The sequence below is a fragment of the Mirounga angustirostris genome, unplaced genomic scaffold, assembly GCF_029215605.1.
Source record: "Mirounga angustirostris isolate CCGP_5_RB_7025 unplaced genomic scaffold, mMirAng1.0.hap1 SCAF_17, whole genome shotgun sequence".
Taxonomy (NCBI): domain Eukaryota; kingdom Metazoa; phylum Chordata; class Mammalia; order Carnivora; family Phocidae; genus Mirounga; species Mirounga angustirostris.
Window position 1 is genome coordinate 27799731 of NW_026991725.1, and position 23236 is coordinate 27822966.

At 51.4% G+C, this 23236-nt stretch overlaps 1 long non-coding RNA gene and 3 other non-coding genes across 10 annotated transcripts; 1 reads left to right on the forward strand and 3 right to left on the reverse strand.

The window, feature by feature from the left end:
• The first annotated feature begins 2967 nt into the window (after positions 1 to 2967).
• LOC123840665 (U2 spliceosomal RNA) lies at positions 2968 to 3158 on the forward strand. Its single transcript, XR_006790046.2, has one exon. It is a non-coding gene; the product is annotated as a U2 spliceosomal RNA (small nuclear RNA).
• Positions 3159 to 4700: 1542 nt separating this feature from the next.
• On the reverse strand, positions 4701 to 4891 carry LOC123840666 (U2 spliceosomal RNA). The gene has a single exon (XR_006790047.1). It is a non-coding gene; the product is annotated as a U2 spliceosomal RNA (small nuclear RNA).
• Positions 4892 to 7736: 2845 nt separating this feature from the next.
• LOC123840821 (uncharacterized) lies at positions 7737 to 22092 on the reverse strand. 7 transcript variants are annotated; one of them, XR_010408688.1, is made up of 6 exons: positions 16333 to 16811; positions 14594 to 14653; positions 14295 to 14403; positions 14027 to 14204; positions 12577 to 13938; positions 7737 to 7754 (listed from the first exon to the last, which is right to left on the reverse strand). It is a non-coding gene; the product is annotated as an uncharacterized LOC123840821 (long non-coding RNA). The 7 variants fall into 7 exon arrangements; XR_006790105.3 differs by lacking the exon at positions 7737 to 7754 and adding an exon at positions 16835 to 18352 and having other exon boundaries at positions 10432 to 13938; positions 16333 to 16576; XR_006790107.3 differs by lacking the exon at positions 7737 to 7754 and adding an exon at positions 16835 to 18344 and having other exon boundaries at positions 10432 to 13938; positions 16333 to 16474.
• On the reverse strand, positions 21697 to 21887 carry LOC123840823 (U2 spliceosomal RNA). The gene has a single exon (XR_006790108.1). It is a non-coding gene; the product is annotated as a U2 spliceosomal RNA (small nuclear RNA).
• Positions 22093 to 23236: the final 1144 nt, after the last annotated feature.

Below are 23236 nucleotides of genomic sequence, written 5' to 3' on the forward strand. Positions count from 1 at the left end.
GTCTTTTATCCGTCTTAACTCCAATAAAGTCCATAAGTCCAGTCCCTTCAGACCAAGAAATGCCAGGACTGGCTTGTTAATAATGAAGGAAAAAAATCTTTTTTTTTTTTTTTTAAGACTTTATTTATTTGACAGAGAGAGACACAGCGAGAGAGGGAACGCAAGCAGGGAGAGTGGGAGAGGGAGAGGCAGGCCCCCTGCAGAGCAGGGAGCCCGATGCGGGGCTCGATCCCAGGACCCCGTGATCACGACCCGAGCCGAAGGCAGACGCCTAATGACTGAGCCACCCGGGCGCCCTAGGAAAAAAAATCTTTATACCCAAAAGTAACCAATGGAAGGTAATACAGGATTCACACCGGGCTTCCGATTTGGGTAAAAAGCCACGGAGGTGACAAAGACTTTGCTAAGAAAAAAACTTCTCTAGATTTGGACTCCCTTGGTCCCTACAGAGTGACAACGGACTGGCTTTTATTACACAAATTCAAAAGACGGCCCTCCGAAACTGAATAGCCCTTGATATTCTGACTGCAGTTAAAGGAGCCCAGAATTAGCTGACTGTCTCTCCTAACAGGACCCAGTGGCTATACGACTCTAACTTGTGTCCATGGCTTCCCCCAGGCTGGACAGGCCACTGTACTCTGGGTTTGGCCTGGGTGCACGGATGCATTACTAAAACCATTAGCCAACCCAGTCAACCTTCCAAACTTAAAACAGTGGTGAAGACATTCTGTGTCTCATCGGTATGACCACCCAGCATCCATTTTTGTTCCCTCTTCGGTCGGAACTGAACGATGAAACTTGTTTGGCACATGGAAGCTCTTAATAAGTACATGGCCGAGGCCCTAAATGACACCCCAAACAGCATTTCTCTATTAAATAACTAAAACAGCACAAGTGCTTAAAGCAGTTTTACAAAACAGAATGACGTTAGATGTTTCAAGTGCTACCTAAGGTGAAATGTGTGCTCGCGTAAAAACAAAACGCTATGTATGCGTTCCAGATTATCACAAAATGTTTCTGGGTTTCTGGCATGAATCCAACAATCCCTCGCTTTCCTTTAATGATCGGTGAAACTCCCGGACTGGAAAAGGATTTTTGTCAACTATCAAAGGACTCGTATTTGAGCTGCTTTTTCTTTTGGTTACACGGATCATGTTTTGCTGTTTTCTCCCATGTCTCTCCACCCGGTTTCAAGACTCCTTCACTGCCGTAACTTCAAGCCAACAGATGATCCTTTCCACCTAGGAAGGTCTACACGTGCAGTCTCCCTTGGATTCAGCTGCCTCTGTCTTTGGTAACTCCTATTATCTGTATACGCCCCGACTGACCAACGTGGACCCATGGGTAGGGACATCTCTATGCCCCGATTCAGCAGGAAGAAGTTACAGAAGATGAGACCTTCCACCCTCAAAACCTTGAAGATTTAAGGGTCAGAATTGTTCAGGGGGGAAAGATACGGGAAACAAAGGCAAAAGAAAAATTATTAAATTTCCTTACTACCTATAGCCCACTGATGAAGTCCTTGAAACAGGCAGAGTGACATTCCTCTAGGGACTCAACTGCCTCGATGTTAATACCTTGCTAAGGGCAAAAGGCAATCCTAGCCTGACACCCCCCCCCCCCAACCAGGATCCCGTAAGTCTACTTTAACGTACAGAAGTCCCTTTATTTCTAAACCCCCAAGATACGTGTTGGCAATCATCCCCCAAGCCTATGGCCCACCCACGATATCCATCTGAAGGGTCTCATGACTAAGGTTCTATTAGACGGTAATAAATGACCTCTTCCCAACAATAGCTAGCCCCCTCAAGGTCCTGGAAACCTTGCTTCCAAAATTCCTTATAGAGACTTACGCCATCCCTAACCCTCTCCCACCTTGAAGGTATATATCCGGCCAGCTCTTTCTGCCCACGGGCCCTGTCCCCGTGCTCTAATAAAATCACCTTTTTGCACCAAAGACCTCTCAAGAATCCCTTGTTGTTGGGGGGGGGGCGGGGGGGGGCGGGGGGGGGGGAGGAGGGGTTAGCCTGGTGATGGGTATTAAAGAGGGCACGTTCTGCAAGGAGCACTGGGTGTTATGCACAAACAATGAATCATGGAACACTACATCTAAAACTAATGATGTATGGTGATTAACATAACAATAAAAAATTTTAAAAAAAGAATCCTTTTTTTTTTTTTTTTTTAAGATTTTATTTATTTGACAGAGAGAGATACAGCGAGAGAGGGAACACAAGCAGGGGGAGTGGGAGAGGGAGAAGCAGGCTTCCCGGGGAACAGGGAGCCCGATGCGGGGCTCGATCCCAGGACCCCGGGACCATGACCTGAGCCGAAGGCAGACGCTTAACGACCGAGCCACCCAGGCGCCCCAAAAGAATCCCTTGTTGTTGGTTGGCTTCGAACCCTAACGTCCTTTCCTACATCATGCCTACATACGGGACACAACAGTCAGATGATGTTAGGTGGTGGGTGCTCACGGTAGAAATCTTTCAACGTAGCTGTCCGCTGGAGAAGATGTTGAAGAAGAAGAGAGGGGAGACGCTGCCAAGAAAAACCTCATCCAGCGGCTTGCGTCTTTCTCGCTTGGGGCTTTCTCCAGGGCAACGAGGCTGGAGGAGCTCTCCGGCTACGCCTACCCGCCTGCCCGCCTGCCCGCGCGTTTCCGTTCCCAGGCGGAGGGCCGGCGGGGAGGGCAGGAAACCAGGGAACGGCGCGCGCGTGTGGGCGGTACATGCAAATTAAAAACGGCTGTTTCTCCCGGGACCGATGGGAGCAAAACAATAAAAAGCGTGCAAGCCCCCCCAAAAGTTAATGACCTGACAAACTATGTATGTCTTATGAGTTGCGACGATGACATACTGTCAAGTTTAGGGAAGAGGGTGGGCTTTCGTTTGAGGGTGACTTTTCTCACCGTGACCTAAGGATGTGTGAGAGGCAGGGTGCCGCGGTGCCGGGAGGGAAGCCGTTATCGCTTCTCGGCCTTTTGGCTAAGATCAAGTGTAGTATCTGTTCTTATCAGTTTAATATCTGATACGTCCTCTATCCGAGGACAATATATTAAATGGATTTTTGGAGCAGGGAGATGGAATAGGAGCTTGCTCCGTCCATTCCACGCATCGACCTGGTATTGCAGTACTTCCAGGAACGGTGCACCCCCCACCTTGGGGGAAAATCAACCTGTTTTCAAGATCAGATCGGTGGTTTTTCATGTGCATCTACTACGTGCTTACGAAGGAGATAGATTGTAACTGATTACGCGGCCTTGGAAATTAGGGCAGCTTCAGATTGTTTGTTCCCCAGGAGAATGGAACTTTTTTAAGTTTCCTAGTTTTTGACCATAACAAACTTCAAAAACTGCTGTATATATATAACAAGCCCGCTGCTCCATTTCTCACGTAGTTTGCAAGTGCTGCTAGCAGCGCAGTGTCTGCTGTGTACACTCTCGCGGTGAGTGCTGTGAAGTGGAATTATTTGAAAAATCCGCGATTTGTTTCCAACGTGGCCTCGGGTACCGTTAGTTTCCGTAGTATATACTGTTTCACGTACAGTTAACTGGTACAGAGAAGCTAGGAACTGAGGAGATAACAATTAGCAGCACCGTTTACAACCACGGTAACTTAGATCCCCCAAATGCGGTGCTGGTGAAAATCACAGGGCCTGTATAAATTTAGGTGTATTTAGCTGGGAGGACCAATTTTAACAGGATGAGCCACTGAAAAGACGTCCATAGTTCATTTTTGTCTGTTTTCCTTCGCAGACCTTAGAAGTGGCTGTTTAGTTTATGTAGTATATACCGGTTGACGAACAGTTAACTGGTACAGAGAGGCTAGGAACTGGGGAGGTAACAATTAGCAGCACCGTTTACAACCACGGTAACTTAGATCCCCCAAATGCGGTGCTGTGAAAATCACAGGGCCTGTATAAATTTAGGTGTATTTAGCTGGGAGGACCAATTTTAACAGGATGAGCCACTGAAAAGACGTCCATAGTTCATTTTTGTGTTTTCCTTCGCAGACCTTAGAAGTGGCTGTTTAGTTTATGTAGTATATACCGGTTGACGAACAGTTAACTGGTACAGAGAGGCTAGGAACTGGGGAGGTAACAATTAGCAGCACCGTTTACAACCACGGTAACTTAGATCCCCCAAATGCGGTGCTGTGAAAATCACAGGGCCTGTATAAATTTAGTTGTATTTAGCTGAGAGGACCAATTTGTAACCAGATGAGCACTGAAAAGACGACGTCCATAGTTCATTTTTGTTTTCCTTCGCAGACCTTAGAGTGGCTGTTCCGGAGATCTGTATAAGTGGCCACGGCCCAGATCAGATCTTCAGTTTTATGTGACAAAACTTAGACATCTTCCGTTTGCAGCTGCGTTAAAGAACATGGACGTTGTACAAGAAGCACGGTCACCCACCCACCCGCGAAGAAGTTTCAGGGTTGATACCAATTTAAAACAATCAGCACTCACCTCGGAGAATCCACGTGAGAAAGACTTCTGGCAAAGATAGACATTTTCAGAACCACTGAGCAGAGTTCTCACGGCATGAAGTACACAGCCGCTATTTTCATTAGTAGCAAGCGAATGATTCGCCAGACCATGTAATTAGTTACAATCTATCTCCTTCGTAAGCACGTAGTAGATGTAGATGAAAAACCACCGATCTGATCTTGAAAACAGGTTGATTTTCCCCCAAGGTGGGGGGGTGCACCGTTCCTGGAAGTACTGCAATACCAGGTCGATGCGTGGAGTGGACGGAGCAAGCTCCTATTCCATCTCCCTGCTCCAAAAATCCATTTAATATATTGTCCTCGGATAGAGGACGTATCAGATATTAAACTGATAAGAACAGATACTACACTTGATCTTAGCCAAAAGGCCGAGAAGCGATAACGGCTTCCCTCCCGGCACCGCGGCACCCTGCCTCTCACACATCCTTAGGTCACGGTGAGAAAAGTCACCCTCAAACGAAAGCCCACCCTCTTCCCTAAACTTGACAGTATGTCATCGTCGCAACTCATAAGACATACATAGTTTGTCAGGTCATTAACTTTTGGGGGGGCTTGCACGCTTTTTATTGTTTTGCTCCCATCGGTCCCGGGAGAAACAGCCGTTTTTAATTTGCATGTACCGCCCACACGCGCGCGCCGTTCCCTGGTTTCCTGCCCTCCCCGCCGGCCCTCCGCCTGGGAACGGAAACGCGCGGGCAGGCGGGCAGGCGGGTAGGCGTAGCCGGAGAGCTCCTCCAGCCTCGTTGCCCTGGAGAAAGCCCCAAGCGAGAAAGACGCAAGCCGCTGGATGAGGTTTTTCTTGGCAGCGTCTCCCCTCTCTTCTTCTTCAACATCTTCTCCAGCGGACAGCTACGTTGAAAGATTTCTACCGTGAGCACCCACCACCTAACATCATCTGACTGTTGTGTCCCGTATGTAGGCATGATGTAGGAAAGGACGTTAGGGTTCGAAGCCAACCAACAACAAGGGATTCTTTTGGGGCGCCTGGGTGGCTCGGTCGTTAAGCGTCTGCCTTCGGCTCAGGTCATGGTCCCGGGGTCCTGGGATCGAGCCCCGCATCGGGCTCCCTGTTCCCCGGGAAGCCTGCTTCTCCCTCTCCCACTCCCCCTGCTTGTGTTCCCTCTCTCGCTGTATCTCTCTCTGTCAAATAAATAAAATCTTAAAAAAAAAAAAAAAAAAAAGGATTCTTTTTTTAAAATTTTTTATTGTTATGTTAATCACCATACATCATTCGTTTTAGATGTAGTGTTCCATGATTCATTGTTTGTGCATAACACCCAGTGCTCCTTGCAGAACGTGCCCTCTTTAATACCCATCACCAGGCTAACCCATCCTCCCCCCCCCCCCCCCCCCCCCGCCCCCCCGCCCCCCCCCCCCAACAACAAGGGATTCTTGAGAGGTCTTTGGTGCAAAAAGGTGATTTTATTAGAGCACGGGGACAGGGCCCGTGGGCAGAAAGAGCTGGCCGGATATATACCTTCAAGGTGGGAGAGGGTTAGGGATGGCGTAAGTCTCTATAAGGAATTTTGGAAGCAAGGTTTCCAGGACCTTGAGGGGGCTAGCTATTGTTGGGAAGAGGTCATTTATTACCGTCTAATAGAACCTTAGTCATGAGACCCTTCAGATGGATATCGTGGGTGGGCCATAGGCTTGGGGGATGATTGCCAACACGTATCTTGGGGGTTTAGAAATAAAGGGACTTCTGTACGTTAAAGTAGACTTACGGGATCCTGGTTGGGGGGGGGGGGGTGTCAGGCTAGGATTGCCTTTTGCCCTTAGCAAGGTATTAACATCGAGGCAGTTGAGTCCCTAGAGGAATGTCACTCTGCCTGTTTCAAGGACTTCATCAGTGGGCTATAGGTAGTAAGGAAATTTAATAATTTTTCTTTTGCCTTTGTTTCCCGTATCTTTCCCCCCTGAACAATTCTGACCCTTAAATCTTCAAGGTTTTGAGGGTGGAAGGTCTCATCTTCTGTAACTTCTTCCTGCTGAATCGGGGCATAGAGATGTCCCTACCCATGGGTCCACGTTGGTCAGTCGGGGCGTATACAGATAATAGGAGTTACCAAAGACAGAGGCAGCTGAATCCAAGGGAGACTGCACGTGTAGACCTTCCTAGGTGGAAAGGATCATCTGTTGGCTTGAAGTTACGGCAGTGAAGGAGTCTTGAAACCGGGTGGAGAGACATGGGAGAAAACAGCAAAACATGATCCGTGTAACCAAAAGAAAAAGCAGCTCAAATACGAGTCCTTTGATAGTTGACAAAAATCCTTTTCCAGTCCGGGAGTTTCACCGATCATTAAAGGAAAGCGAGGGATTGTTGGATTCATGCCAGAAACCCAGAAACATTTTGTGATAATCTGGAACGCATACATAGCGTTTTGTTTTTACGCGAGCACACATTTCACCTTAGGTAGCACTTGAAACATCTAACGTCATTCTGTTTTGTAAAACTGCTTTAAGCACTTGTGCTGTTTTAGTTATTTAATAGAGAAATGCTGTTTGGGGTGTCATTTAGGGCCTCGGCCATGTACTTATTAAGAGCTTCCATGTGCCAAACAAGTTTCATCGTTCAGTTCCGACCGAAGAGGGAACAAAAATGGATGCTGGGTGGTCATACCGATGAGACACAGAATGTCTTCACCACTGTTTTAAGTTTGGAAGGTTGACTGGGTTGGTAATGGTTTTAGTAATGCATCCGTGCACCCAGGCCAAACCCAGAGTACAGTGGCCTGTCCAGCCTGGGGGAAGCCATGGACACAAGTTAGAGTCGTATAGCCACTGGGTCCTGTTAGGAGAGACAGTCAGCTAATTCTGGGCTCCTTTAACTGCAGTCAGAATATCAAGGGCTATTCAGTTTCGGAGGGCCGTCTTTTGAATTTGTGTAATAAAAGCCAGTCCGTTGTCACTCTGTAGGGACCAAGGGAGTCCAAATCTAGAGAAGTTTTTTTCTTAGCAAAGTCTTTGTCACCTCCGTGGCCTTTTTACCCAAATCGGAAGCCCGGTGTGAATCCTGTATTACCTTCCATTGGTTACTTTTGGGTATAAAGATTTTTTTTCCTAGGGCGCCCGGGTGGCTCAGTCATTAGGCGTCTGCCTTCGGCTCGGGTCGTGATCACGGGGTCCTGGGATCGAGCCCCGCATCGGGCTCCCTGCTCTGCAGGGGGCCTGCCTCTCCCTCTCCCACTCTCCCTGCTTGCGTTCCCTCTCTCGCTGTGTCTCTCTCTGTCAAATAAATAAAGTCTTAAAAAAAAAAAAAAAGATTTTTTTCCTTCATTATTAACAAGCCAGTCCTGGGCATTTCTTGGTCTGAAGGGACTGGACTTATGGACTTTATTGGAGTTAAGACGGATAAAAGACTTAATACTTGTTTATTCTGTGCTGCCTGCTTGGTTGCACGGTCTAGTGAATTGTTTCCTTTAGATTCTAAGGTCCTATCCCTCGATGTCCTTGAGGTGAATTACAGCTACTTCCTTAGGTAGGTGTACAGCCTCAAGAAGAGTAATAATTTCAGGCCCATATTTGATTTATGGCTCGATAATAATCCCCTTTTCTTCCAAATTGCTCCATGGACATGTAGGACTAGGGAAGCATATGTGGAGTCAGCATAAATATTAACTTTTAATAATAATTATTATTATTTTAACAATAATAATTGCCAAGCACGAGTGAGCACTATAGCATACCCAGCTTTTCTTATTCCCTTTTCCATGAAACCGTTGCCATCAGCAAACCAACTGTCATCTGTATTTTCAATAGGGGCGCCTTTTAAATCTGGTTGGCTAGAATAAACGAGATCAATAACCTCTGAACAGTTATGCTCTAGAGAAGTACGACGCTCGGGTCCAGGTATAAGGGTAGCTGGGTTCGAAGTCTGACAGGTTTCGAGTATTATTTCAGGCATATCTATAAGCATAACCCGGTACTTAATAAGTCGGCCTCCCATCGTCCGTTGGTGGCCTTTGGTCTCTAAGACACTCTGGACCTGATGTGACGTCATTACAGTCAGGGACCGTCCCGTAGTGAGCTTTGAGGCTCTTTTTTTTTTTTTTTTTTTTTTTTTAAACCAGGAGGGCTATTATGCGCTTGGCTAAAGCCCTCGTTTGCAATTGTACCTCAATAGAGGTGGCCTCTAGGATAAATATGACTATGAGAGATGAAACCATCAAGCAGCCCTTTTTGTCTGAGGTCTAGCCTTAACAATATCCTAATTATAAGGAATCACTGGCAAGTGGGAGAAGACTTGTCAAGAGATAAGGGCATCCCCAAGTGCATCATCCAATCCAGTCATAAAGTGGGGTCATCCATTATCTCCACAAGCCCATAGTTAACCCTACAGAGCGGGGTATGCTCTGGCTTTTAGGGAACGATTTTGTCATCCCAGCCCCATAGAATTGGTCAAGGTGCTAGTTGAGTTATACAACTGTTGCGGAACCAATCCCATTTTCCAGCTGTTTATTTTATTTTTTTTTTTTTAAGATTTTATTTATTTTTCGACAGAGAGAGCGAGCGAGAGAGGGAACACAAGCAGGGGGAGCGGGAGAGGGAGAAGCAGGCTTCCCGCTGAGCGGGGAGCCCGACGCGGGGCTGGATCCCAGGACCCCGGGATCATGACCCGAGCCGAAGGCAGGCGCTTAACAACTGAGCCACCCAGGCGCCCCTCTTCTTGCTCCTTGACAGTGAAGGGAGGAGCCATGGGGCCTGCGCCACCGAGGATGGTAGGGAAGCCTGTTGTGCAGGCTGCACCCAAGGTGGTGCGGACACAGAAGCGGGAGGGGGAGACAGAAGAGGCCAAGTGCTGCCAGAAGGCAGAGAAAGCGTTCCCGGTTTTAGAGCTCATCGGCTCCAACAGAGGCACAGACGCCACGGTTCCCCCCCAGTAAGGGGGGAACAGGCGGTCTGCGCCGGGCCAGAGAAGACAGGAAATTTCCCTGAAACAAAGGGAGTTTCGGCAGCTGCTTGGGAATATTCCCTAAAGTCCCCATCCCGAGGTAGACTAACCACAGTTGGCTCCAGTTATAGCCATTAACCCGGGAAATGAGTGAGGAAGAAGCCCCTACATCTATTAGGAGGAGGAACAGTGACAGAGAGAGAGAGAGAGAGAGAGAGAGAGGGAGAGAGAGAGAGAGAGAGGGAGAGAGGGAGAGAGAGAGAGAGAGGGAGAGAGGGAGAGAGGGAGAGAGAGAGAGAGAGGGAGAGAGGGAGAGAGGGAGAGAGAGTGTCAGAGTCCCCTTTGCTAGGGAGGGCCTATGTTTCTTCCAGCAACCTGGGTTTATTCGGAGGGGGCCTATTTAGATAATTATCATCCAATATGTCAGGAGGGAGTTTACTAGCCGTCCCACTCAGGCAAACACATTCTGCAAGAGGCCCTTAGGTCGGGGCCTTGGTGTAGAGCAATGAAGGTAACCTAGGTCCATTTGCCCTGTTTCCTGCAGAAGAGATCTAACTGATAGATCCCACTGAGGCCATGCGGTTGTCACAGGAGCTCAGTCCTTTCCTACGTTTTGCAATCCGAATTGTTTCCAGTGGGTTAAAAGTCACCCCGAGGGAGAGTCCTTGGGAACTGAAGAAAAGAGAAGGTCCATTACCTAGAAAATCCCCATTCCCCCCCCCCCCCCGACTCCCGGGTGGCGTCCCACGCAGGATAAGTCAGAGGTTCCCGGTGTCAAAGCGACCCGAGGCGTCCCCTGAACGAAATCGCTGTGACCACCGCCACCGATAAAGGCCCCTGGGATGCTAGCGTCCCCCTCCCCGCCCCTCCCCACCCCCCAGCTTCCCCATTGCATCCTAGGCTACAGATAGGTGCCTGGCGTGTGGAGCGAAATACCGTGCCTTGGAGGTCGTGCCGTGAAGGTCACGCCTTATTTTACCTCGCCTTGAAGGTCATGCCTTATTTTACCTTGCCTTAAAGAACGTGCTGTTTTTTGTTTTTTTTTTTTTTAATATTTTATTTATTTATTTGACAGAGAGAGACACAGCGAGAGAGGGAACACAAGCAGGGGGAGCGGGAGAGGGAGAAGCAGGCTTCCCGCCGAGCAGGGAGCCCGACGCGGGGCTCGATCCCAGGACCTGGAATCATGACCTGAGCCGAAGGCAGACGCTTAACGACTGAGCCACCCAGGCGCCCCAAGAACTTGCTGTTTTTAACCCATGGACAACACTAGGAAAGTTTTACAAGGGGAAATTACCGAATTTTGTAGCTTAAGTACTTAGTAGAGGACTAAGTACTCAGTTGATGGAAAACAGTAAAGACAGAAATCCACCATGATCCAAGCGACATTCCAACACAGGCAGTCCTTACAGCGAACTTCCCTAGGAAACGGTCCCCGGTTGGGTTCTAATTCCATCGGGTACTGGTTTCTGCCGGCTCCCACTGGAGGTCCCGCGGCCAGAAGCGGCTAGACCAGGGATGTGAAGGGGATCCCATTAGATCAATCAGGAGGAAACCTCACACGGGAGTCTTAAGGTTGGCAGCCGTCCTGGTGACTCAGGTGGCTGGCCCGTGCCCAAGACAGACAACTTTGTGTAAGGACAGGAATAAGAGAGGGCATCGAGTCTCTGCGTCTTGTTACCATCCCGGCCAGGGTACTACTAACTTCCAGCCAAAAGGCAGGCTTTCTCCTCCCAGTAGAGTTGCCACGGGCTAGAGGATTGCAGCCTGAGCAATCGGCGTGAAAGTGTTCCAGGAAGACCGTGCTCCTTGAAGAGCCCCGAAAATGAGAGTAAAGGAAGAGAAGAGAAAGCACTCGCCAAGTTTGCACCGAGGCTGAGTCCAGATGAGACTCTGGACCCAGAGTCTCCCCACGTCCGGGGCGCCCCATGATGTAGGAAAGAACGTTAAGGTTCGAAGCCAACGGACAAGAAAGAATTCCTGAGACGTCTCGGGTGCAAAACGGCGGTTTCGCGAAAGCACGGGGACAGGGCCCGGGGGCAGAAAGAGCTGCACTGGGGTCATGAGGAGTGGTCCATTATATACTTTCCAGCTGGGAAGGGTTAGGGATAGCCCAAGTCTCTAAGGAATTTTGGAAGCAAGGTTTCCAGGACCTTGAAGGGGCTAGCTATTGTTGGGAAAAGGTCATTTATTATCAGCTAATAAGACCTTAGTCACGAGACCCTTCAGATGGATGTAATGAAAAAAAGAGAACACCTTGCCTCTTAAACAGAACAAAACTCATTCCATATTGCAGTTACCAGAGGGGTCCTTCGGTGGAGCCTCTTAATAACTTGCCAACACCATCCAGCCAAAGACCACCAGGAACACGCCCGTGATGAGACGAATTGGGTTATCCTAGTTGCAAAAGTGAGAGGGGACGCGCTTCGGGGCGAGGGTGTCAGGAATGGCTTATTACGTATAGGATGTGGGCTTGCGGGACAGTTTAAGCAAGCGAGGCCTTCCTTTGAATGGGGTGTGAAGGGTAGCAGCATTTGCTAACCCACCCCCCACCGCCCACCCCCCAATATGCCACTTTGGCAGAAAGATGATTTTGAGCTGAAACAGATAGAAGGAAGAACTCTGCCCTCTTCCGATTTGCCTCAAAGCAGGACAGAAATGTGTACAGAAGTTGATCACTGACAACCCTAGATCCTTATCGGCCCAGAGACTGGCACCAGAGGACTCTACGTAACAAACTTTACTGGACGGCCCTTATCTTCTCCTATTCCCCCCTATATTTAACTTCCTACAGTTTGCCACCCTAGAAACTCAAAGCCCTTTTACTTTGTCTTGTCACTTCTCTGAAAATTTATTTATTTATTTATTTTTTCCTTTCTTTTTTTCTCTTTTTCCTGTTCCTTCTGTGTTAAGGAGCTATATAAGCCCAAGTTCTAGCCACCCCATTGAGTTACTCATCCCTAAGTTTCTCCCATGTATATATGAGATATACACACTAATAAACTTCCGTTTGTTTTTCTCTCGTTAATCTGTCTTTTGTGACAAAGCCCCAGCCATACCCCCACCCCCACCCCAAGAACCTCGAAGGGCAGAAGGAAAAAGATCTCCCCCGCCCTACAGATGCTTTCGGGAAGTCAGGGTAATTCAGTGATTGGGTAACTGAATAAATCTTACCCGGAAGAAAGGAAAAACAGAGTGAGGCCAAAGCTGCAAACTGGTAAAGGAGTAGCAGCTACTCGTATTAGCCAGGATAAGGGGGGGTGTTTGGTGCATTTTGTTGTTCGGACAACATTCTTCTTTTTTTGTCTCCGTTCCGACGTGACCACGGAGTGGTCTCACTTCTTCTGTCTTGATTCGTCGCGGTCCCAGAGCGGCCTTTTCTGATGTTGATGTTGAAAATAAATAAAGGAAATCTCACTTAAAATGGAGCCAGGAAGCCCTGAAAGGGGAGCTCTCAAGCACGTACCACTCCTTGCGGCCTGCCTAACCAGCAGGAAGAAGGAAAACAAAAATTATTCTGACAAGGGGGAACCTTTTCACATAGGCAGTTCAGCTCCTGCCTGTAAGAAAAAGAAGGATAGAGCCCTCCTTGCCCCAGCAACCAGGCACTAACCACCGCTTGCACTTTGATGGGAAACTGCCACAACCTCAAACTCTTGTTCTTCTCCAGTGAACTTTGGTTCAAAGCAAGCCTCCCCAATGTCCTCCTAAAACCTAAAAGAAGCTGACCTTCCAAAAAATAAAAAAAGTGAAAAAAAAAAAAAAAAGCTGACCTTCCCTTTGCCTCTTCGGACTTGCCTGTAGGCTCCCCCCTAGCTTGCATGTCCGTCCCTAACTGCAATGCCTCTGCCATCCCCGAACAGACTCATTTTGCTAGGAAAATAACTGGCTATTTTATTTTTAAGGTTGCCACTGCTGGGCGAAACCGTGTATGTCCAACCGGAGACCACCACGGCTAGCTGTGAGTGGCGGGCCAGCTCCTGCCGCCGCTTTCCTCTCTCTCAAAACCGAAGACACATCACGGCGTCTTCGCGATCTAACTTTCCCCGTATCTCGACACGATTTGCCGTGTCGTCATCCTAGGCGTATTTCGGCCTGCCTGCACTTATTCCTCCATCCATAGCTAGGACGAAAAAGTCTACAAGGATCAGGAAAATGGGGGAATGAAGGAATCCCTCAGAGGGGTGATGCAGCGGTCGCGGAACAAGTCGTCGCCGTGGCACCCACCATCCTTCCGTTTTCTCCTTGCCTTGTTGCGGTAACAAAGTACGCATTCCCCTTTCCCGAAGGTAGACAAGCAGGCGGGAGACACCATCTCCGAAGGCTCGATTTTGCTTTTGCTGACTGCAAGCGAGAATTGGGAAATTTTCATCTTTCCACCCCCGATGACAAAGAGAAGGACACGGCCAGAGGCGCCCATTTCCGTGAGACCGATCATGACGGTACCGGCAGAGGAATCAGAAGATGAAAGCAAAGGACTGGTCTCTAATGAGGACGGTGAACGGGATTACACGAGGGACATCTCCGACCGCATGTCTGAAAATGACAATATCCTAGATGAATTTTCTCCAACCCCAGGATTTGCAGTTCAACAAGGGTCACAAAAAATTTCTTCAGCTGTTACCTTTTGACAATGCAAGCGCAAGAAGGACCAGAAGTCGTGGTGAGGCCGAACCTGTTGGGGATGGATTTGAGGTCCGGAGGCGGTATCCCGCAGGCCGGGTAGGACAAGCCAACGAGCAGTTCCTGGCATTCGGAGCATGTCGCAAGATTCAGGTATTCAGACCTTCAGAACCTGGAAACTATGAAGTAATTTACAACGTAGGTGTGCTATGTTTAAATTCGTATGGCCATTTTTAATAAAGCCGTTGCCCACTATGCTTTATTTTTACCTCTCGTGGAAGGGCCTCTTGGGTGCCCGGTAGCAAACGCTGACGATGTCCGGTTTTCCCCGGCATACCGGGCGCCAAGGTGAGCCACGTGAGCCTGGTGCTATGCTTTCTGCCGGCCACGTTCAGTGGCACAGGTGGCACCAAGGGCGTGTGCAGGGAAATTAATCTCGGTCAGTAAGGATGGGAGGACATATCAAAGGTGTTAGACAGACCCAGTAGGCTAACTGAAAAGGAACGTGCCGAGGCTGCAGGCAAGTGGGCTGCTGAGAAGCTAGAGAAGGCAGATGAGAGTAACTTACCTGAGATTGAGTATGAGCCAGGATCCACAGCACCGTTGTTTATCGAGCAGCCAGAGGAACCTGAGTCAAATGCAACAGATGGCATAGAATTATTTGAAGACAGTCAACTAAGCAGTCGCTCTAAAGCAATAGCATCAAAAACCAAAGAGATGGAACAGGTTTACCGACAAGACTGTGGAACTTTCGGGAGGGTTGTGAAAATGCTGATTGAAAAAGATCCTTCCTTAGAAAAGTCTGTACGGTTTGCACTGAGACAGAATTTACATGAAATAGGTGAGCGGTGTGTTGAAGAACTCAAGCATTTCATTGCAGAGTATGACGCCTCTAGTCAAGACTTTGGAGAGTCTTTTTTGAAAATTACTTGCTCAGGCAACAAAAATGTTTCTAGGGCCCCCCCCCCCGCCCTCCCCAGATTGTGTAAATCCTTAATACATGGAATTTTCGTGATGAAGAGAAATACTTTGATAGTCGACTACATTTCCAATGTCAAATAAACATCTAAAATAGTCTTAAGATGTTTTAATTAGAATTTTTAAAATCTACATGTAGAGCCTCGTAATCCATACTTCTCTTTTTCCCCCTAAAATGATGGGTCAGTTCATCTTTCAAGCTTTGAAAAAGCAGTCCTGGAGAACAGCTCATGTTCTATTGTCTTCCACAGTATGCGATCATCTGTTTGGTCACACTAGTGTAATTTATTAGGTTAGAGATCATTCCACGTAAAACATTTATAGTCTTTTTGCATTTCATAGTCAGTGATACCACGTGAAAAAGAATTCTTGAGTTGTGATTTTATTGACTTGTTGCTTATTTTAGGCTTTGTAACTTTTAATATGTTCAAGTATGCTATCCAAATAAACCGAATACTTAAGCTTCTACAGAAAAGAATAATAATAAAAAGGATGGGAGGACATTGGTGGCTTGGGGGTGAAGGGACAGTGAAAAGTGGTAGGTGGTACCAAAGGGCAGGCGGGGGCGGGGGGGGAAGAAGGTGACTGGCCAGTGTAAGACTGCATGTGGAAGGGGTTAGAGCAATTCGTAATGACAAGATCTAGGGTCGGACCAGGGGAGTGAGTGCTTTAGGTAAGGGTAGCCGAGGTCGGAGAACTGAGACGAAGGGGTTCGGAAGGATCAGCAGTGAGGCTGTTGAGATCAGCGGGAATGACACGAGTGTGTGGGAAAAAGAGACAGCCGGAACGACACGATTGTATGACACGATTGTGTTGGAAAGGGAGACAGCCGGGAGCTAACGTTCGAGGGAATGTCCTGCGGCTGGACGGATGACAGGAGCAAGGAAACGCAACAACAAGGAAAGGCAACGGGTGGGTGACATAGCAAGGCAGGGACCTATAAGGAACAACACCGTGGAAACCAAGGCCCAAGCGCAGGAAGCGGAGAAAAAGAAAAACAAGCAGCCGCCACAGGACGAAGCAGGAACGTGTGTCCTCCCTGGGAGAGTTTCCAAGGGACCCCAAAACAAAAACAAGGCCGCACGCCCGTACAAAACACCGTAATAGCATAAACGCGTAGAAAAAGCATCCAAACCTATTTTTTCACCTCGGTAGTAAATTGGGAGAACGAGCACCGCTCCCGCAAGTTGCGTAACACCAGGTCGACGCGCAGAAAAAACAGAGCAAGTTCCACAACCCACCTCCAAAACCCCACCTAATATACCGTCCTCCGGGAGAAAACGCACCACATACTACGCTGACAAAGACACACCCTACACTCGAACTTACCCACATGGCCGGAAAGCGAAGCCTTCCGCCCCCGCCGCCTGGGCACCGGCCTCCCATCATCCATATTCAAGTCACGGTGAGAACCCAGGCCCTCACTCCTGGCCTCGTTTCCTTTGCGTCGTCGACAGTTCCATCCGTACCACTAGACGTTTGTGCAGACGGTTCCTTCTCTTCCCTCGGAACGAGAGACCTCCGAGTATCCCTGGTTGCCCCGGCCGGCCCGCGCCCAACAGCCACTCCGAATCTGCATGCCCCGCCTTTAGCTCCCCGAGGGGGCGCGGCCGCCGCCGCCCGACTCCACCCTCCCGACCGCCCCCGCGCGCCACCAGCCCAAACCCAGCCGGCCGCCCACCTGCCGCCGCGCGCGCATCCCGCGCCGGGGCTCGGCACTGGGGACGGCTGACACGGCTGCAGCTCCCGGGGCTCCCGGGAGCCCGTGAAGGCGAGACCTTCGCTTTGGTCACTTTGCTCTCTCCCCTCTCCCCCCGCCCCCAGCACGTACCGCACACTCAGCAAGCGCTTCGGTGGATGGGATCTTGCCTCCCACACGCTCAGCCAGTGCCCGGCGCGCCCTCCCTACTCGGCACTTCTCCGCTCGCGTCCGTGTCGTTCGGGCAGTCTTCCGCCCCAGAGTCCGGGGCCCCGGCCGGGTCCGTCCCGAGAACGGGATGTCCCAGATGACATTCGCGGAACGGAACAGTTCCCGTTTCCTCGGCGAGACTCACTCTGATCGACACGCACGGACCCCAGTGCCTGCACACTGCGCTCTGCGGAGGCCGGTCCTGTGCCGCCTGTGCCCTCGGCGGCGGGATGGTCCCGGCCACCCTCGCCGCGAGAGTGCCTTGAATTTCGGCGGATCGGGGACAGCGACTGCGAGAGCGAGAGCGAGAGCGAGAGCGAGAGCGAGAGCGAGAGCGAGAGCGCGGCGGACCTTCTCAGGCGGCCCCTCCTTCCCCAGGCTCGCCGGCAACTCCGCGCGGCGGCGGCCGAGTGGGATTGCTTCTGGGCGACGCGGGGCGGGCAGATCGGGAGGTGGCGGGGGAGAGGGCCATTTCTTAGAGGTGGTGGAAAGGGTACCTCAGCGCAGTTTTGCTGTGTACTTCTCTAATCAGGCCGAGTGTCTTCTCCTGTGTGTGAGCGCCACGTTTCTTCTCCCTCTGAACTCTCTCTGTTCACGGACTTCGGCCCTTTTCTGGCTAGGTGAATCGGTTGGGCCTGTAGCTGTACTTTACATATTAAGGGGGTTGGCCCTCTGTCTGTCCTCTAAGCCTTGAATATTTTCTTCTGTTGGATAGCTGTCTTTGGGCCTTGCTCAGGGTGATGATGCCAGGTGCTTAAGGTTCCACTGAAAGTTATTTCTTAGGGGCGCCGGGTTGGCTCGGTGGGAGGGGTGGGGGCCGAGCCTCACACTGGGCCTAGAGGTTACTAAATAAATAAACTTGTAAAAAGTCATTTTTCATATCATTCTATTCATCAGTTTTTTTTTTTTAATACTTTTCAGATGTTGAGTCAAAGGTAGAAAGCACTTCACCGTGAGGTTATAAAATAATATCCTAAATCTTCCCCTAGGTCTTTTTCTTCTTCTTTCTCCACAGCTAAATCTTTAGCCATTTGGTGTCTACTCTGCAGTACAGTGTAAATCACTGAATTTTTCCTTCACAACTTAGAGATGCCACCTCTGATCCTAAACTGCACCACACCTAAATTCTTGTAACATTCCTGGATTTTTCGGTTTTCTTTCTTTCTTTCTTTCTTTCTTTCTTTCCTTTCTTTCTTTCTTTCTTTCTTTCTTTCTTTTCTTTCTTTCTCTTTTTCTAGATTTCTTTTTAAGATTTTATTTATTTGACAGAGAGAGTGTGTGAGCACAAACAGGGGCAGCGGCAGGCAGAGGGAGAGGGAGAAGCAGACTCTCCACTGAGCAGAGAACCCGATGCAAGGCTCGATCCCAGGACCCTGGGGTCATGACCTGAGCCCAAGGCAGCGGCTTAACCGGCTGAGCCACCCAGGCGCCGCTAAGATTTTATTTTCAAGTAATCTCTCGGGTGCTCTACTGACCAAGCCAGCCAGGCGCGCCCCCCCCCCCTTTGGATTTGTCTTTAAAAAGTAGCAGAAAAGGGGATGCCTGGGTGGCTCAGCCAGGTTAAGCATGGGACTCTTGATTTTGACTCAGGCCATCTCAGGGTCCTGAGATCGACCCCTGCCTTGGGTTCTGTGCTCAGGACCAGATCTGCTTGAGATCCTCTCCCTCTGCCCCTCTCCCCACTCGCGTGTGCCTGAGTGCTCTCTCTCAAAGAAATAAATGAAATCTTTAAAAAAGAAAAAAGGAGCAGAACAGGGGTGCTTGGCTGGCTGTCAGTAGAACATGCGACTCTTGATCTCAGGGTCATGAGTTCAAGCACTGCTTTGGGCCAAGAGCTTACTTAAAAAAAAGAGAAAGAAAGAGAGAGAGAAAGAAAGAAAAAGAAAGAAAGAAAGAAAGAAAGAAAGAAAGAAAGAAAGAAAGAAAGAAAGAAAGAAAGAAAGAAAGAGGGAGGGAGGGACGCCTGGGTGGCTCAGTTGTTAAGCATCTGCCTTCGGCTCAGGTCATGATCCCAGGGTCCTGGGATCGAGTCCCACATCGGGCTCCTTGCTCAGTGAGGAGCCTGCTTCTCCCTCTCCCTCTGCTGCTCCCCCTGCTTGTGCTCTCTCTCTCTGACAAATAAATAAAAATCTTAAAAAGACAGAGAGAGAGAGACAGAAAGGAAAAGCAGAACACACTGACCTAACCACCTTTGATTCTTTGAGTCCACGGGATTGACCCATCATGTCCATGCAGATGATGGTTGGGCACCCATGAGACAGAGCCCAACACTGAGAGGCGACTGTGATCCGATTCCTGCCCCCTAGGCGTTCATGGTCTCGGGTGGGGCGCAGGGTCACTTTGTACGGAGAATCCTTCTCAAGAGAATGGACGCCCCTTTGGAAAGCGGCAGGCACTACAGAATGGACGGACCCTCGGACAGAGCAGGGTGCCCAGTGAGAAAGCTCTTGTCTTTTCTTACTCTGGGGAAATGGATCTGCCCAGCAGGACATAACCGCCCACGTCCGAGCTGGAGTCCAGGTCCCACCTCACTGGACTCTGGGCCTCCTGCCATCACCACCGGTTCCAACTTAACCAAGAGTCATCTCTTGCGACACCACCCGCCAGGGTGGTGCTTGGTCCTGGCAGTAGAGAGAAGCCAGACACCGTTCCTCTCTCCTCTCCGCCCCCATGTGGGGAGCATCCGGCCCAGGACCCAGAGAAGACACCTGCCCAAATGGCCAGAACACCAGGTTCCGATGCACAGGGGACTGAGAGAGATGAACACATGGCTGGGGCTCCCACCTGGCCGTGACCCCCTTGAGGCCCAAGGCCTCTCCCGTTTGGCTCCGTGTCCCTACCGGGAGCATGTGATGCATAGTCAAGAAATGCGATGGTGGGATGGAACACAGAGCCAGCTGAATCGGGAAGGCCTGCCTGACATCGGAGGGGGGCTTAACGTCCGAATTTCAACGGGAGTCAGAATTTCAGGGCACATCCACATGAGGGGGGAACCGGGACATTGCAGCCTGAAGCAAGAGTGGGGGGCCGATTTGGGGGAACGAGGGGACCGGTCTGCATCAGGCTGCCCTGCCCAGCCACCTCCAAGTTAGGAGCTGGGCCTTGGAACTGCCCCAGGGGACGCTTGCTTCTGGTGGGCTCTTTCCTACCATAATCGCCCCCTCACCCGCACGTCCCGTCCCTCACAGGCTCATTCACATCCTGAACTTGGCCAGCAGGTTCAGCTTCTCACAGGAACCCACACCCCTTCCCTCCGCCGCCGCCGCCGCCCCCGCCCCCCAGACCGGAACCCTCCTTATTACATCAGACTCTGATCCAATGGACGTCTGTTGACTGCCCACCGTGGAAGGCAGGATCACAGAAGGTCCCGTGTCATCTGTAAGGTGCCCTCCACTCACCACCATAAACACAACAACCCAGACTCCTCCCCTTGCCCTCAAGCCCTTTTTGAATCGGCCTGGGAGCCACCTTGCTCTCCCTGGAAAGCCTCATTATGTGAGCTATAAACCTTTTCATAGCCTCGTGGGGGACGGGGGTCACCAGTCTCCACATCTAAAACAAATGTGGAGGATCAACTGGGGAAGGGGTCCATCTGGTTCCACAGAGCGGAAGCACCCCACAGCAGCTCGCTCCGTCCCGCACCGGCTCTCAACAGATCCCGGGACTGGGTCCAAAGGTCTCCTCACTAGACTTTGGGGGGGGGGGTCTCCTGTGTGTGCCAGGCCCAGGGAATCCGTTATTTCCTCATCGGTACACTGTTTACTGAGTGCCTGCGGTGTGCTAAACACGAAGCCAGGCCCGGGACTGTAGTGAAGCGACTTGTGCCTGGATCTGCAGGAGTGCGCCCAACGCTTTCATTGTCACGGGGAATTCAGGGTTCAGAAGAAGCTGACCGGCGGCACCTTCCCAGATGCTCCGAGGAGTGCTTCCGGCTGGCGGGCTTGGAGGGCCACCAGCCTCGGGCCCCCGCCCCAGAGACTCGAATTCGATTGCTGTTTGGCGGTGCTGGGGCATGAGCCGGATTGAAACGAAACCCCAGGAGTTTCTGGGGTGTCACCCGGGTGGATAAACGCTGCCATAGGTAGATCTGGAAGAAGGAATTTTCCTTCCCTACGATAAACGCTGCCATAGGTAGATCTGGAAGAAGGAATTTTCCTTCCCTACCGGGGAAGACCTTCGTAGCCATGACCTCAGCTGCTGCTCGTCCTTTGTTTCGAACGGTTAAGAGGGGCCGGCAGAGCGAGTGGAGAGGTACCTGAAGCAGCCGGATTGAATCATCCAAATTGCAGGTCGAGTCACATGTGCACGGGCGTTACGTATTTCTACCAAAAACTGCTCGTCGCCAAACCCTCGGCCTGGGCCAACCTCTCCGGGCGCAAAGCAAAGCGAAGAGAGAGCAGGAAAAGCACTTCGAGAAGAAGCACGAAACAATGGGCAAACCGATCCCGACGGCCGCCGACACACAGAGTTAACGAGGTGCGAGGCCACGCGGGGCGGGGCGGGACGTAGGACAGAATCTAGACACTGACATGACAGCAAAAGCGCTAGAGCGTCCTGCGTCGCCACCATAAATCAACGATACGTACCCACAGCCGCGAGTGCGGGAAAAGCTTGCCGCGGGAGATGAACCCCCATTGCTTAACCCACACAACAACAAACAACAAAGCGAAAACGCAACCACGACAACAAAGCACCAAGAGCAAAACAGAAAACCCGGTACCAAAGTGGGAAACTAGCCACGCACAGAAAGAAACTGCTGTTTGGCACTGCAAGTAGGGACCCCAAGGGGGTGCACCGTTCCCGGAAGTACTGCAATACCAGGTCGATGCGTGGAGTGGATGGAGCAAGCTCCTGTACCAACTCCTGGCTTCAAAAATCCATTTAATATATTGTCCTCGGGTAGAGGACGTATCAGATATTAAACTGATAAGAACAGATACTACACTTGATCTTAGCCAAAAGGCCGAGAAGCGATGCCTGGCGCCCTGTCCTCGCCGCCACCGCCCCGCCACCAGCCATATTGCACTCACGGTGAGCCGTGGCACCCTCTGTCCACATCCCCGGCTCACTATCCTGCGGCGGTCCGCTCCACGCGCGCTTGCAGTTGCAGTGATTACCCCGCGCTCCTGGTGAATTTTCACATCCCTTTCCGCTCCCTCGCGTCCTTCCCGAGAGGATGACCGGCGATTTGCATGCCCCGCCTCTCCCCGCCCCGCCCCGCCCCGGGGGCGTAGCACTGCTGTCCCGCTCCGCCCCTGGCCCCGCCCCCAGTCCCCGGAACTCCGGCGTCCCAACGCTGACACCCCCCCCCCCACGCCCGGCCCAAAGCAGCGGAGGGGGTGTGTGTGTGTGTGGCGGGGAGCTCCGGGACCCGAGCGGTCCCCGTGCGCCCGAGAACACCGCGGGGTCAACGCTGTGCGTCCGGGAGGGACGCGTCCCCCCGGGGCCCCCGGGCACGGCCCCCGACCTTGGCGGGGAGCGCACTGCGGCCGGGGCAGGAGCCCGTGCCTGTGACTGGCAGCCGGCCTCCGCCCTCCCCCTACCCGCCTCCTCTCCAGCCTCCCGCGACTGAGCCACCCCCACCCCGCCAACCGCTCCCCGGCCCGCCTCGGTTGGTTCTCCGCAAAGCCTGCACGTAGCCGTAAGGACCGGGAGACCAGCACGGTCGCCCTTCAACCCCATGGACTCCTCCGTGGCGTCAACCCTGCGGGGAAAGAACCCTGATCGCACCTCCGCCGCGCGCCGGACGCACCTGCCTTGCAGGCTTTGCTATCCGTTTGGATCCTCCGGACCCCGGAGTGAGGGGAAGCGTTCTCACCCTCACTTCCCAGCTGTGATCATCGAGACCAGAGAGGCTGAGAAACGTGTCCGGTGACCTGCGGCCCTCAGCCTGTCCCAAGACACCGCCTGCGTCTGGAGCACAGGCCCCGCCAGCGGCTGCAGTCTACCGGAGGGAGCGCTGAGAACCGGACGTGGACCTCGGAGGGGAGGAGGGCTGCTGCTCCGACGCACCTGGGTTGGCAGGAGCGAGGCCGGGAACGCGATGGGGACATTTGCGGTCACCGCCCGGCCCGAGCTCTCTCGGCTCTGTGACTCCCGGCCTGGGGGTTTCCCTCTCTCCCGTGCGGGTGGCGACGATCTCTCTTTCACTCGTTCTCGGGGAAGCGCGCGCTCTAGCGGGACCCTAAGGAAGTTACCTTCCCGACGGGTTAGCCCCCGAGGCCCTCTGTGGAAATGTCCGGCGGGAGTCGGCCCTCGAGTAGCCAGCCCTCGGGGAGAAACAGCGATCTGGCCAGTCACTTCTCCGAACCTTCATCTCCTCGC